We start from the raw sequence: 16,770 nt of genomic DNA on the forward strand, positions 1-16,770 counted from the left end.
GCCTACCCAGTGACACCAGCGGCAAAGTATCGTGATATGTGCATACCTGCGTAAGGGGCGAGATTGTGGTCATGCGCAAAGTGATTCAGTCATCGGTGAAGAGATATTTTTGCAAGATTTTCACCATTCCGTCCATCTTTTCAAAGGCAGTGCTTGAGAATGAAAGATATAAAAAATGACTTTTCACCAGTGATGTAGTGGGTGAGTAAGGAGAAACTTATGAAGAAAGCGTCCACATTGGCGCTGTGCAAATGCATGACCAGCTGACCATGCAAGGCGGTGCTGCAAAGGGCATAACCATAAAAGATTTTCACTGAAGATACATTCTTCGGAACACCACCGGACCTTTAGTCGACGCGGGTGCAGTTGAGGCTGGTAACCCCTCAAAAGATACATTCTCATGGTGCATCAACAGCCCTGTCTTGCTCGCGCCGAGAAGGCGGGTAACATCGCCAAGTTGGCCAAGGGGCGCCGCATTCGTGTTAAATATCGTAGCTCAGTACATGCGTTTCTCCATTCTGCCTGCTATCCTTTATTTTCGCTGCCCCAGCTCAGCTGCTTCAGTATCGATGGCAGATGCCGGGGCTAGCGAAAATCTTTACCTTCCTTTTTACTATTATTTTAATAAACAACCACTACAACCACCAGTACATGCGTTAGCCAGAGCATGCCATATTCGAGCGAGACGTCCTGACTAGAGCAATAATTTTTATTTACTTGATGGCAAGTTAACGGGAGCTGCCCAGTATAGTTGTATTGTAACTGCTTCGGGCTAAATGAAATACCACTCACGCTGTCATGCGTTTCCTCTCGCAGCTAGTTGTCCAAACAATAACTGCCCTGAACTGGTCCACAAAAGCTACATGGCATTATCTGCCTGAAAGATGACCTAGTTCTAGATAGCTGCGTGTACAACTGCCCGACGTTTCAGAATTCAAGTGCCAGGGTTACATGCGAGAAGAAGTCCCACCTTTCTTATCAACACCTCAAGTGGGACAAGTGAGAAAACTTCATAGGCACAAAGGGGGCAATTTTGATAGGCTGTGCACCTTCCACCTCTCAGAAAGTAAAAAATAAATGAAAGAGATTCGGTAGCGCCTTTGTTCATACGATGTCTTGCACACCCAACAATATGTATAGTATCCAAAATCTTCCTCAGTAGCCTCACCGCACCCTGCGAAATCTGAAATCGGTGTAAGGGCTACATATTATCATACATCATACAAGTTCTTGGGCTGTAATAAATGAAGCTTATAAGGACAGATATTTGCGACTTGCACTAGGTGATATTTTCGGGATGGTATGTGTCGGAGCGGTACAAAACCTCCGCCATTGGGAATGGATCATGACATTGTTCGTAGCAAATGCCTCACATGAGCAATTTATTAGAGCTACATGCTGGCGGAGTTTGACTGGCAACACTGAATCGCAGAACGAAGTAAAGCAGAACGGCAGCAACACATAATCGGCTAAACGTGATAATTCCAGCTGCTCCGCTTTTGTGCCCTTAGTATCATCTCTACTGCCCGTGTACTGTGCGACGTCAGTGCACGTTAAAGAACCCCAGGTGGTCTAAATTATTCCGGAGCTCTTCACTACGACGTCCCTCTTAGCCGGAGTCGCTTTGGGACGGGGTTTACGGGCGTTTAACCCTGTAAACTTTAAACCAATCTATTTTGCTCAGTCCTGCTCTCTTTACCAGTATGTTTCACTCCACGCGTGTGACGTCCAAACTTTGGGATTCCCCATGTGATTTACGACGACAGGGCGGAAATTATCATTTCCAGATCGGCTGTGTTGTTTACTGACTGTTTCGTTCGGCTTGGTTTTAGTACTTTTACGTTCATTATTTGCGACTGAAGCATTTATTTCTCTCATTTTAGGTCCAAACACGCAGCCTACGACTGCCAATCTGCCAGAGGCCGCCTTCTGCAAAGTATGTCAAATGCAGAAAACCTGCGGCTTAGAAGGCCTCTTGCAGCTTCGTCGCTCCTTTAGTACACGTGGCTTCATCTTTTATTCTGTTCCGTCCCCATTCCCCAAAACGTTACCTAATTAATGAAAGGGTTTGTGCTTGTACGTTGTACTTCTCAGAGATACTGCATTTATTTAAGCGCAATAGTGCCACATCTGTAATCCTTTGGGAAAGTGACGGTTCGGAGTAGAATAGGGAGCTTACATACAGTCCATGTGGGCTCCCTAGAATATATAATGAAACGCAGTGAATAGATGGCACTTGAGTGCTGCGGCACCGCAAACCCGATCAGATGTGGGTTGGGTCACCCATGCCTACAGAATGTGGTAGGTTTTGCTGCTTCTTATTAGTGGCTCCACCGGGCAGACCGACGCAGAGGAAATTGGGTTGTTCGTTTTTCTTTCCGTTCACTTTCACACCTGTCCTTTCATTTCCGCCGGTTTCCTAATGGTTTGGGCATCAGCTGTTTTTAAAGAGTTCAAGGGCTAGCATTTGCCTTTCATTGCAACCACAAAACTACGATCTGCGCCAAGCACGGTGAGACGCATCATTAGGGTCGTTTGAATGCGCACTGCGGGCTAGCGCATCGCGTAAGCGTTTAAGAAGCCATCATGCTACGAGGCAGAATGAATAGTGGCGGTGAACCATCGCAGGTAAACATTGAAAGCAGACAGAAATTCATGGCAACATTGCCCAATAACATAGTGTTACTAGACCAGTAGTTAGGCAATCGCAGCAAATGCGACAGAAGTCGTGTGCCTGGAGCACAAAACATATGGAGGACGTAAACGCTCGCAGATGGCCGCGGTGCGGTAAAAGGCACCACAACAGCGCATTGCTTCCCTGTCTGTCCGCAGTAGGTTAGCGCTGACATACCATCTGGACAGTGCAAGAACTTTGTCAAAGGAAACCCCTACGTGTGCATTCAACCAACTCACTTGGTCATTGTACCGGACCTCCTAAAGCCGATGTTGCAGCGTCCTCCAGGCCGCAGCGAAGACCGACTGCACCTGCGTCGCTGTCCAGAAGGGCCCCATCTCCGAGCACCTGAGCTGTCCCGTCCCGCCGACGGCCCCATGAGCGGCTCTCCAGCTCTTTCGAATCCTCATAAACAGGAGAGGAGAGGGTGGGCGAGCGTAAGAGAAAGTTCGAATAGCCTCAGACTATAACGTGAGAAACGAAAGCTAGCAGGAGGGAAGCCGCACACTCCTCTCACTTTCATTCCGGAGGTTCAACGGCAGACAAGCTGCAAGAAGTATGGCGAAAGTGCGAGTCGCCAATTCAGCAAGGAAGAAAGCAAACGTGGTCGACGATGCAGGGCGAGTGGGAAAGCAAGTGCACAGAGAGAGGAAGAGGAAGATGGGCGGTGCGATGTAGAGCCGGTGCGGCTCGAGCAAGAGAGCGTCGCCCTCGCTGTCGTGACCCACATTTCCACGTGAAAAGCTGGCGGGCTCTAGCATTTTTTTTTCACCCTTGGCCGGAGAGACGCTCGGCGAGTAGGCCGCAGGAGAAGAGGACCGGCCAGTCGGCCAGTAGCCTCTGCTGCACCGTCGGTCACGTTCCTGCTGGGCCAAGAGCTCGTCTACTCCGCCAGGGCCCGATGTGGCGCTTAAAACAACACCTGTGTCGAAGTCGAAGGAAAGAGAACTTTTCTAAACACCGCTCCAAATGCTAGGAAGCCATCTGTTGATGTCTTCAATAGCATCAAAGTCATTCGACACCTTTCTACTGGTCAGGAAGATTTCATGATAATTCGAAACAGGAACTCCCCTGTGACTGAGGAAGAAACTATGGAACACGTTGCTGCACCTGTATGCATGTGACTGTTTTATACGTGAGTGCTGTGAGGCTTTTGTTTTTGGTTAACGGCAAGGCGCCTTTGCACAAGAAACATTCTGTAGCGCTTTTTTGGGCAACAGAATGGAATAGAGAGGCACAACGCCGGTAGACCATAAGGGCTGTTATTTCAGCAACACTATGCAGAGGCGGCTGAAAATGTTTCTTCTAGCTGTAGTGAAGCATAATGTGAGTGCGGTTTCTCTGAGGAGTTGTGAGTTCGCTACGATACAGCACAAAGCCCCGGGTTCATTTCGAGGCGGCAGTGGCCACACTAAAGAATGGCATTCCAAAAGCTAGCTGTGGCGCGGCTCGTGTCCTACTAAGCTCTACAAAAGCCACGTAGCTACGAAAGCCTGTGAAAAGCACCTGACATAATTACATGCGGTTCGGAAGCGCAGCGGTCACAACTTATGTTTGTTTTTATCTCTACAACAAGACCTTGGAAAACAATACTCTGCATATAATCTGGCTGAGCTCTTTCGAGGATTACAGAGTTCGGCCGCCAAGTTCTGAAGTCCTCTCTATCACGTGATCAAAGTTACTGTGGCTTTGTGCTGACTTCGAACGCGGACGTTTACAACGAATATGCGGCACCTGCGTTTTAATGCAAGGTAAAATGATTATACTTATCGCCGCAGTACAAAAATACACAAAAGTCATAAAGAATGCACATCCATCAAATTACAATGAATAAGATTTATTTTCAGTACGCGGGGCATTAATGCACGTATACAAGATACCGAACGGAAAACCCCGTGCCTGTCAAGCTTTCCACAGAGTGTAGAAATGACAGTGGCTGGATGTTATTTTTCTGAGTTCCTGCGAACTCCGGCGAGATTCTATTTCATTGGTTAAATAGCTGCTTTATTCCTTCGAGCTGAAATTTCTTTTTAGCCTCAGACCCGAAGAAAAGTTCGGCCAGTCACCGTTACTTCAAATAAATACATCAAGTCTCGGTGGCCCCGTAAATGAAGATCCAGCGGTGAGTCCAAACACATATCAGACAGAAGCGAATTTATGGGCAACTTTTGCAAGAGGAGGTGGTTTGAGGGTACGTCCAATTTTCAATCTTGCGTCTGAAATTGGGGGCTAGTGTGGCTTTTTAGTGAAAAATTTCGCGCTATGTAGAAGCGGTCGTCTTCTGCCCACTTCTATGCCACGCCCCGCCCTCCTTCCTGCCCCTAATCCGATATCTGCGCAAAACTAAAGCGTCTGGGCTAACCTCGTCACTCTTAACCTCTTCAGGCCCTGCGTACGTTTAATGGACCTTTGTCTTTTGTGAAATTCTTAGAAACACCTCACTCCCGCAGCCTAAGTTTTATTGCAAGCCAGAGATCACTAGCTATGCTCCCACGGAATCGGCTTTTCAAGCAGTGTGAAAAGATAGGGGCGCTCTGACCAATCTCCCAAGTTCGTGGATTTGTCGAAGCCGGATTTCTGGCCCAGTGGCCCAACAACTCCCAACATCAGACCCGAGCAAAAGTTTTGCCAGTCACCGTTACTTCACGTAAATACAAGTCTCGGCGGTCCCGTGAATGTGCACACAAAATCTGGCAGCCGTCCACGAGTTCCTTATATGCCCTCTGCTACGGACCTCGGGGCCTACAGAAATGTGCAACGTTCACAACGTTCTGTGGCGGCATATATTTAGTTGAATACGTGCGTAAAATAATGCACATTGAAATAAAAAGCAGAAAAAATCTTAGAATAGCGCAGGTGAGTTGGGAGCTGTTTGGCCGCTAAGCGCAGCAATCTGAAAATCACATCATCATTGTGAAGGCACGCGACAGCATATTTTTGTCTGCTCGCCCACAGTCGACGCGGCAGCGCAAAGCACAGCAGATCTTCGGCATCCGTCGCAGCCATCCCGCGAGAGCCCACAGTGAAGGGATTTGAAGGCGCAGGCTCCTTTGCCAAGACATGCCAAGCCGAACACCAGGCCGAGGCATAGCTTGTACCCACTTTGAGGAAACCGGTAGGTAACCGGCCGACGGCGGGAGTCGAGTCCACCACCTCCCGAAACCGAAGCGGATTCCTGTCGCCCCACGCAAAATAAACTCGAGCTATGCTCCCCTCCGCCACAATATCAGCGCTTCAGGTCAACTTCCATTGCCGCCCGCTTTCTTTGCCGTCTGTAAGATACCCTCTCCCCAAAGACTGCTAGAGCCACGAAGCGGTCACTATGCATCTAACGATACTGTCGCGTAGCGTTACGGAGAACTTCATGAGCAGTAAAACGGTTGTGAACAAATGCTGCCAACCACTAATCACCTTTACCAGCTGTAATTGTGAAATATATTTACTGTAATCACCAAGTTATCTTTGAACTGTTTTTTGTCAATCAGTCGTTATTTCGACGCCACAAAAGGTAGATGCCACCAGAAGAAAAAGATCTGATGTGCTTGACTGGATCCTGGGCCCAGTGTCTTCACTTAGTGGTCTCCGCTTCAACTGGCCAAAACATAATATCTTGAGTTAAGAGGTTTTTCCTTCCGTCCGTAAGCTCTTCACTTGATCTCATCGTTTTCGAGTACTACGTTAAGCAGTGGCATGTCATCTGGCGCTCATGATATAGTAAAGCATACCGTCACGTTGCTTCTCAGAGCATGTTGTGTGCAAGATGTAAACTCAGCAAGAGGCAAGTTCAAGGCTGTGCATGGGCATAACTGCAAAAGTCGGTGTGAAGAAGCAGTTTCCTCGACTTTAGTAGAGCAGCCGTACAGCTGCACGAATTTCATCTAATGTCCCCGTACGAGCGCGACCTGCGCACAGTTGTGGGAGTCGCGGTTTCGCGTTTGACTTGTAGGATGCCTTATTTCTGGTAATCTCTTCCGCTGGCACTCTCATGAGGATTCAACTGGTGCACCGTGTCCTGTGCAAGGTCCTGGCCATTGAAATATCTAGTTTTGCAAGTAAGCTTGGCATGAGGAATAATTGACAAACTATCGTCGAAGACTGTACAGGCATATTGTGTGCGGCGATAGGGCGCAGTCCTGTAGGAATGTGACCAGCAGTGTTTAGAAACGAGAGATTAAATTTAGATGACGAATCATGGGCGTACATCCGATCGAAACCGTAAATGAAGAAATATGGCGCCGAGGGGACGACATACGAATACGTTGCACGTAAAAATTTCTCAAGCTGCTATGGAAATTTGAATTCTTTCTGATTAAAAAAGATTGAGTGGTCATAAAGTATTAGGTATGGTGAACGCTGAAGTCTGCTCTTAAGAGTGGTTATTGGCCGAGTATAAAACCTGGATGTATTTCTGGAATTTTGAAAGCAAGCGAAATAGTGTAGAGTAGCCTGGAGGAAGAAAAATTGTCCTCCATCAGTGAAATCGTAAACATTCAATGCAGTGAATATGACACATTCCTATCGCATGAGAATAATCTTCCACCAACGCATTACTCACAATTAAGGACTACAACAACACGCACCTAATTTGCTCAACTACAGGCTTGGCTGCGCGAGGCAATCAAGGAAAACAGCCAGAAAAAAATTTGTGCAAAACCATTTTGCTGCTTCATAACAGTAGTCCGGCTCACAAACCTTATGTTATCGAAGGCGTTGCACTGTAATGTGGCCTTCAAGTCGCCATCCACACACTCTAACCTTTCTACCCTGCCTCTAGTGATTAATCTCCTATAAACCGATTCCTCGGAGATGAATAGTTCAAAGAGGAAGTTGGGCACTTTCTTCCACAGGCGAAGCAGAAGCTTTTTCTTTTTTCAGCAGTTAACGATGAATGCGACCGCCAACACCCTACGATTTCAGTCATTTGAGCACCTGTATCTGTTCAGGCTATAAAAATCCTGCTCACCTTTGGTCCTCTCTCGGCAGCTAGTGCTATAGTAGGTCACATTTATTTTCTTTAGTTTTTTCTGTTCTACAGTATTTTATGGCCTCGTGCATCAGTGTTATTTTAAACTGGTTTAAGCCCGTTGCGTCACAGGCGGTGCGGGCCAGGCAATTTTTCTTTTTCATTTCGTCGCTGCCCACCATCTATCGAATGCATCGCACGAAGACGTGACGTTGAGCCGACTGGTGGCACATAGATCCGTGTGCCCGTGTAATTATCTGGGCGGACTATTTGTACTTCACGTTGAAAAGATTTTGCCGTTAAAGACCGGATTCTGTCGTCAATCAGTGGCTTCGGGCGTCAGACCACACGCTTAATGGTAACTCTCGGAACTCATCAACTGCTGCTTATAAACCCGTTGCTCCTTAACATCACCAAAAGGAGAGAGATACCGCCCTTTCCTCTACCTTGAACGTTATTTCAAACCCCGCCATTCCAGGGTAACGCCTTCCGGCACTCATCGTCCCACCAGGCGCAGTGGCCATGACCAGGCGCGTTTTTTCTTTTCCTGGAACGGGAGAAAAATGACAGGCGCGCTGCGGCGGCAACGCCCAAGCCTTGAACCCTTGACATCACGACAGCGTGACCCACGGTGTGACAAAGCCACCGTGCACAACGAACCGCGTAAGCGTACATACGCAACGGCAAGCGCATAAGAGAGTGCGTAACGGGCGCGTCGCAAATTGAGGAAAAGAAACAAGACACTACGCGTGCCTTCGTCGTCCCTAGGGTGCACGAGACAGCGTTAATGACATCCGCACGTCTTGTCGCGACACTCCGTGCGCAGTGCAGGTTTCCCAGTGTTTAATGCGATGGCGTTTCTACGTTCTCTGTTTTCTATCGTGTCTTGGTGTATACTCAAGAGTTCACAGCAGTATGTGCATAGAACATATGTCCATTGTGTACTTTCCTCCCTACTCACCGTTTCCGTGAAGAAGAAACAGGAAGAAGCATTTGATGTTTATTGTCTTTTTTGCTTCGGATAGAGTGCTTTACAAGAACGCAACAACCCAAGCAACTGCTCAAGAAAAGGAGGATGGGGTTGGAGAGGTGCAAGAGCTGTTCGTAAAGACATTGTATTTTGTGCAACAATATTGTAAGGAATATCACAGCGGGGTGTAACTAATCGTAATCCTTTCACAATTACCTGGCTCTTTCTTGCTGTTGACGATCATGGCTTTATTTCTTGCTTTGGTTTGCCTTTGTTTTATCAGAAGCATACGGCGCGCATTGTATGTGAAATATGAAGACCAGGCGAGGCAAGAAGCCAGAAGAGTACATAGCGCTTTTTTTTTGTTCCGCTGGACGCACAAACTGCTGACAAACCACTTCATTTGCTCTAGTGATCAGTTTCTCACAAACAGCACGCGCTTCTCTGCACCATATGCACAACTTGTGTGCTCGCAAAACGGTAAAACGCAAAGAAAGAACTGTCGTGTCGGGCGACGATTAGGGGACAGCTTCTCTTTCGTTTGCGAAGTACCGAGACGCCATACATGTTATTTCCTTCCCCGCACAAGCTAATAAGCAGCTCAGAAGGCATCGGCGACTAGTCCGGAGCAATCCGCAGTGTCATCAGCTTTCGTAGTTTCGTACAATGCGTGCGTATCGCACGCGAATACAGGACGACTTCGTCGTTCCGCGCCCCCGACTCGGCGACGATCTTTTTGTCTCTCCGCTGCCATAGCTCGGTGCGGAACGCATTGACGTCGGGCACGCGACACCTGTGTGCGAGTGACTGAAGCCCCACCCGAGACGGAGCCCTCACGGCATTCTGGGAGCGTCATTGGGCGTAGCCGAGTCCTCGCCGTGTCGCTTACCTTGTGGCAAACGTGCCTTCGCTCCGAGCAATCCGTTCCGAGCAGAGTGGATTGTCGGCTGTGCCGCATGTTCAGTACTGAGTGCTTTCTCCTTTTGCTTTTATTCGTATGCTATGCAGAGCGCTTTTTGCATTGCAGTTCGAGTGAAAGGTTTGAATGTTTCGGTCCGTATTAAAGATCAGAGAAGAGCACGCCCGTTTAGTGAATCCACTGGCAAAAAGAAAAGGGGGTTCGACCCCGCCGCGGTAGATCGTCTGCTGAGCACAAGGCCGCTGGTGCGATTCCGGCCGCGGCGGCCGCTTTTAGATGGCGGCGAAACACTAGGCGCCCGTATACATAGCGATGTCAGTGCATGTTAAAGAACCTCAGCCAGGTGTCTGGAGCCCTCCATTACGGCGAACCTCAGCCAGAAGTTGAGTTGAGGTGTTGAATGGTACAGGTGGGATTAGCCTTGCTTATTATACCGGTAATTGCTCCACCGTAGCGTTCCTTCTATGTTAATAATGGCCTAAAACCTGTCGCATCTTCCCCGCTATGCGCACAGTCTCTTATAACAGCACACATTACTCTCCCGCAGTCACCATCTATGCACACAATCACTCCACACAGTCCACACCACAGACCACTCCAGAAGTCACCACCAATGCACATATTCAGTCACAGTAGAACATAGTCCATTGCAGTGTCACAATCCATAAACACATTCACTCACAGTTTACCATAGCCCACTCCAGAAGATACCATCTACGCACACATTCAATCACAGTAGACCATAGTCTGTTCCTGCTGTCACAATTTAGAAACAAGATCAGTGTTCTGCAGAAATGTTATAAGAAGGTGTGCAGCCTCCCTTCTGCATGTCTGGTTTCCACTCTGGTAGACAATGTCCTGAACTGTACTGTGAAGGGTTCCTGTCTTCTTGAAGGAAGCGAACATCACATACCTTTCCACGTTGTACTCTGGGCAGTACATAATATAATGGTCGATATCCCCGCAGACACCACATAAATAACATAGCGGAGACGATTTCATGCCCGTCTTATTCATCCAGGCAGGAGTTCGAGCAGAGGCCGTGCGAATTAAATATAGTAGAATGGCCTGGGACCTCCTCAGTCCCTTGGTCACACATGGCTTGTGGGGCCCACTCCACCGGGTACTGAAATGATCGAGCACTGGTTTCCTGCAGAGACTTTTTTCATCTTGAGGTACTTTTTTTTATGAATTCCTTGGCAGAGTTTTATGGGCGAGACTGTCTGCCACCTCACTGCCTCTGACATCTATGTGAGAGGGCACCCATTGGAAATGTAGAGTAAAGCCCCTCCTTTGCAGGTTCTGCACCAAGCGTAGAGAGCTTATAGACAAGGCATCTGTAGGAAATCCGCGCTCTAACCTTTGAAGGGAAGATTTTGAATCAGTTAGGATGACAACAGGTTGAGCCGGACAAGACCCTAACTTCCGTAAAGCCGCCTTAACAGTAACACTTTCGCCCCTTGTTGAGGATACGACAGCAGTAAAGCGCACAGACCACTTAAAGTCCAAAGAAGGAATGTAAAAAGCCGCTGCGCTAGCTTGTTTGACCTTGTCCACAGAACAATCCGCGAAAATTTGAAGATGCAGGGCATACTCTGTTTCCAAATGTTCAAGTACGAGCGAACGCGTTGTTGCCAAAGGAGAGCTGCGCTTTCCGCTCACCTGGGGAATTCTGACCTTAGAGTCGAGGGTCGGAAAAGACCAGGGGGGTTTCAACCATTTCTTTTGCCTTCAGACATTAAGGCCACAGGCAGGAATCCACTACGGCGTCCCTTATAGTCCATGTCACTTTAGGATGTTAAACACCATATGCCATACAAAAAGTGGCTCTGTTGAGATGACTTGACCCTCGCTTTGCATTAGCTTTCTATCAAATTAGCTCTTGCAAGTAACTTTTCCCGCCGCGTGAAAAATTATAGTTCAACAGCTAAGAGAAGCGACCTCTATCTTACAGTTACCACTGGGTTTAACTGCGTTTCCTAAGCCTAATCGACTTTGAGCGGCAACGTGTGCTTCAAAGGTCCTCATACAAATATTGGAGCCCTCCAGAGCAACAAGCCGTGGGCCCAACGCCGTTGTTTGCTGGCAAAGTAAAATATCCCAAGTATCAGAAGACTGAACGCAGCGCCGAACCCATGCAGACAGACGTGTTGAAACCATTATGTGTGCTGCGTTCAGTTAACGTGCATTTCTCAATAAGCACCACGCAACAAAACTAATGCGCCCCTGCCAATGCCGAGCGATTCGCAAACAAGCGAAGCAATCGACTACAATGGAAATCACTTTCATGATAAGCTTATACTTATATCTTCTTATTTATTAACTATCCTCTGTAGCTGAATTACGCGAGGGGCGCAACCTGGTCTGTGAAGAGCTTGGTGGTTTATAAAAGCACTAGTTTCGTGAACTGTTTTCATTGTGATCACAATGAATGAATGAAGTCTTAATTGCATGCAAGGCAGGGATGGCTCTCGACCGCGGTTGGTGAATTAGGAGGGATGGGGATGTGGGCGCAAAAGCAACTTCTAGTCGGTCGCTTTCATAGCCTTCAGAGCTGCGCGTCGTCGTTCGACCTCTTGCACCACTCGAAGCAAACCGCTCTCACTACCGGTTGCCGCGATGGCATGTGCTGCGGGGCTTGATAGCATATGGTCTGCTAGGGTAACCATGTCGTCGTGTGTTATGTGCTGAACTTTTTGTCTCCCTGCTGTCTGCGGCATTCAGAAAAGAAGAGGACCAGGGAACTTCGTGGAACATCTCCAAGTAATAAAATCATTCAATTTCACTTGTGTTGGAACACTCCGAGCAAGAATTAAAGTCCAGGGCCGGTTCAAGTGTGGTTAAACGACGTAACCTCTTTGGTAACCCATAAAAAGTATATTGTGATCCCAGTGCTGCGGTCTGCAGTAAAGCTATGACCTCGAGGCTCGGAGGAAAAATTAGCTGCTAATGCAGGCTCGCGCTCTAAGCATGTAGCCTCATTTATGCCCATCAACATCGCCACCAACTGACCCCGAGAACTACGAGCAGAGAGCGGAGCCTCCTCGCAACCATTTCGTAGAACTAACGCAACCTGCGTCATCTACGAAGACATTGCCACGCGTACACTGACCGGCAAGTGATTACGGTCGCACAGTCGTCAGCACGTCTGTCTAGAGAGCTCGAAAGGCCAGCTTTTGGCTGTATGCGCGACACCTACCGATAATGCCTGGTTTCAGATATGTTGCATCTGAGCCTGCGCCGTCACACTGGTCACACTGCCTTCTGCTTTATCGCCGCGCTGGTCCGCAGCCGTGATCACAAACGATCGCCGGTGAAGGCGCTGCAGTCCGCGCAACCAAAGACGGGATAAGACGTCTGGGTGGGCGCTGCAGCAAAAGTTTTCCGACTCGGATTTGGTTCTGCGGCCTTTTGCGATCGCGGCTGCGGACCAGCGAGGCGGTAAAGCAGAAGGCAGTGTGACCAGTGTGGTGGCGCATGATCAGACGCAGGGTATCTCAAACCAGGCGTTAAAGCTAGCCTTTCGAGCGCTCTAGACAGACGTGTGGACGACTGTACAGTTAGGCCGAAACGCGAGCACACCCTGTGAACAAAAGAAAATATCTAACCTCTGTCCTTTAAGCTGCCGTGTAATGCTAGCCTGATTCATGTTACTGGGTAAAGATAACTAAAGTGCATCTTTATAAGCGGTTTGTAAACAATTATCTTGCTGCAAAGTAGGAAAGCATGACATATGCATGTTCGCATTCCATTCCGGCCTGGCTGTACATTGCGCAGCACAGTGAATTCCGCATGCCCTCTCAACATTTATGATGATGATGATAGATTTTCTATGGCGCAATAGCATGTGTGGCCAAAGAGCGCCAAGGCATAAGGCATTTTCTTCTACTCAAGGTGGGGTCAAATATCCATTTCCCAAGAATTTCACCCTACGTAAGCCGAGTACCAGACCAGGGGAAAGCCCTCACCCATCGTATGACCGGTGGGTACCCGGCGGCACTGGGAATTGAACCCCGCACCTCCCGCATGCGAGGCGGATGCTCAGACCACTACGCCACCGCTGCGGTCCCCTCTCAACATTTAAACGAGAGCTCCCGTCACAGAGACGGTGCATGGCTTATCTACGCCTTCCTAAGCTTGCAGAGTACTTGAAGGTTAATTTGAAGCGTAGTGTTTTTCAGCTTCACTTTGAGCCAGAACTAGGAAGCTAACGACAAAGGCCCACAAAACGAAAGCTCCACCGCGCCCATTCATCCTAAGAAAGTGCTCACTCACTGAGTTATGCTCGCAAAACCAACGTTATTGCTCCCCGGCTAAGCCCGATAGCATACTCATCATCATCAGCCTGACTGCACCCACTGCAGGACAAAGGCCTCTCCCATTCCTCTCCAATTAGCATTGTCTTTTGCCAGCTGCGTCCACCGTATGCCTGCGAACTTCTTAAACTCATGCGCCCACCTGTAACTTTGTGCCGCCCCCTGCTGCGCTTGCATTGTCTTGAATTTCACTCCGTTACCCTTAAGGACCGGCGGTTATCCTGCCTTCGCATTACATGCCTGCCCAAGCCCATTTCTTCCTCTTGATTTCGACCAGGATGTCATTAATAAAAAGGAAGAAATAGGCATACTTATATCCTGGCGAATGACGGACAGAGTTTTGCAAGCAAGAGAAAAAACTTGGGCAGTTCTTAACCACATTCTGGAAGAATAAAATGCGTTAGCCTTTATGTTGCCAGCTATAGTGTCTGCAATGAGTGACTAATGTTCTTGTGATTTCCCCGCCAGAACTCCGGTTCAAACAGGCTCCATTGCCCTTATATGGTATTCATGAATAATCACCTTCTAGAATGTTCGATGACCTTCAATGGATTACAATACAGAATTACACAAATCCAAGCAACTAACTTACCTCGATCCAATTTCTGGGGTGGCCTATACTTCCCAAATTTCGCTGGTTTAAAATTTTTGGGGCGTGGGCCAACCTCCAAATTTTTAAGGTCCACCTGCCGCCTGCCTCGGTAGGCAGGTTGCTCGCAATTCGGAGGCCAAGTTGCCACGTGCCATGGTGGGGCAGATTGCGATGACGTCACAAAGTCATGTGACGTGTTTCAGTCAGTTGAGATGGGCCCTCAGGGCAGGCTGTGACGCCGTCGCAACGTAACGGGACCTCTCTCAGCCAATCAGGGAAATTTCTTTACGGAGTAAGCGGAAAATGCGTGACGACAACCTAATTGCTTCTGCATTAAAGGTACAAAATGCGCAGAGGTACTGTTCTAAAAGCCATACATGGAACTAAGGACAGCGTAGTATAGGTGCAACAAAATAGACGAAGGAGCTATTAGTACGTGCTAGGGGAAAACAGAGGGTTAGATTTTTAGCTGAAGTTGAGATGACACGAGACAATGAAATTGGTCAGGCATAAAGTGTGTAAAGCGCTTAACCAGTACTCTCTAACCACAACTATTTACGAAATAAAAAAGGTATAGCCGACAACAGTGGACGATGGCCAGGAAATGGCCTGTAATGTGCTGGACGCACTTGGTTTGAGGCAGGGGTTAATAGGAGACCATCGGTATAAAATGTTTGGCCCGGAGCGAACATAACTGTGTTTATTATGACTACGCACCGTGTATAATAGCCGACAAAAGCCTCGATATTATGTACGTAACACTCGATCCACAGTCATTGCGGCCGGCCTTGCTTAAGCTCAGTAGTTTGCTTGCTAAGGGGTCAGGAATTCATGCACGCAGTATACTGACAACCAAATAACCTCCTGTGCGCTGCGTACCTGTCGCCAATGTGGCTGTTTTGATAGGCCAGCCGACCACCGCTGCGGCCCACGAACCGAACAGTAGTACGGGGGGGCTTTGTAAGTCCAATCTCTGGTGTGGCGACGTCTTTGCTAACAGCAGCATGCATCCTGTTCAGCTGAGGTCACACACGGTACCGAACTCCGCACAAAAATAAAAGGAAAATTGCTTTTCGCCCACGCGGAGGCTTAAGCTCTCAGCGCCTGTATAGCCGCCACAATCACTGCATAGTAAGCCCTGGCCAGTTGGCACGTGTATCGGCATTGCTTCCTCGTGGGGATGGCAACCAGCCAGGGTGCCACGTGGCGTTTCAAGTACGACCTTTGGGCAGGTAGAAAATACATCCACGCATAGTAGCGAGCTCACAGAAATAGTGCTTCCGCCACTTGTCCGGTGGTGTGATTCGGTTCATCAACATATTTTTACAGCAAGGGTGCGGTCACTTTCGTGCTTCGGGAAATGCGAATGAGGAAACCTGCTCTTTTATCTCGCAGACGGTCGGTGCTTGCTGTCAGTTGAAAACCGGGTGTCGGGTTTTATATAACTCTTACACAGTCAGCAGGTTTCTTCTCATCATCATCATTTATTTTCCCTTAAATGCCCTTGGCTTAGGGCATTCAATAAGGGGGGTAGCAGTCGTTACATAATACAATGGCCGGTAACATCAATAAGGAATACAAGGTGCAGGGTTCAAGTTCAACATTAACATTATCAACATTATGAACTCTAAGAAAGACGCAGTTGCTCAAAAACCACATGGAGAAAGATAAAAAAAACACACATGCACACATAAAAAAACGGCAAAATAACTCAGCGCTTGAAATGTGCTGTTAATAACTTCCTGAATTTCTTAGGTTCTATTTCAGGAACTATGAAATCGGGTAGCTCATTCGGAAATGTAATGGAGCTAGGTAAAAAAAGATTTTTTAAATGAGTTTGTGGAGCCGTGTATGCGCTGCAAACTTAGAGTTGCAATACAGAGTGTCTTAGCTGTGGGACAGTGTGGTAAAATTTGTGAAATAAGCAAAGCTGTGAAATTTTCCGCCGAAGTGCCAGGGGTTGAAGATCAAGGGATGCCTTGTTAAGAGTTACACTGTGTCGTCTGTTACACTGCGATGTGATAAAACGGGCGGCGCGATTTTGGATGGCTTCAAGCTAATCGATTAGATATTTCTGATGGGGATTCGAGATCGCCGAGGCATATTTCAGTTTAGAACGGATGAATGTTGCGTAGGTGAGTTGACGGATAGATTGCGCCAGGTGGTTTGCGAAGACCCTTTCCGCCTTCTAAAATAAAAAGAAATTATTGCAACAGTATACGACGGTAGCTTAAAAGTTGTCTTCTGTGGGAGCGAAACTTCACCTGCATGCCGGAAAAACGGCTGAATGAGTCATTCGCGACATCTCTTTTTCACTATACCGAACGACGAGTCCT

The 16,770-nt window shown here is 48.0% G+C and overlaps 2 protein-coding genes across 2 annotated transcripts in view; one reads left to right on the forward strand and one right to left on the reverse strand.

The window, feature by feature from the left end:
* LOC144128140 (flavin-containing monooxygenase 5-like) overlaps nt 1–16,770 on the reverse strand; it is an 86,209-nt gene that overhangs the window by 67,539 nt on the left and 1,900 nt on the right. Inside the window, exon 2 of the mRNA XM_077661240.1 lies at nt 2,914–3,596. The gene's annotated coding sequence lies outside the window, so the exon portion shown is untranslated. The remainder of the gene's footprint in view (nt 1–2,913; nt 3,597–16,770) is intronic.
* LOC144128139 (flavin-containing monooxygenase 5-like) overlaps nt 1–16,770 on the forward strand; it is a 113,246-nt gene that overhangs the window by 2,094 nt on the left and 94,382 nt on the right. The gene's annotated exons all lie outside the window — the stretch shown is intronic.

The sequence above is a fragment of the Amblyomma americanum genome, chromosome 4, assembly GCF_052857255.1.
Source record: "Amblyomma americanum isolate KBUSLIRL-KWMA chromosome 4, ASM5285725v1, whole genome shotgun sequence".
NCBI lineage: Eukaryota > Metazoa > Arthropoda > Arachnida > Ixodida > Ixodidae > Amblyomma > Amblyomma americanum.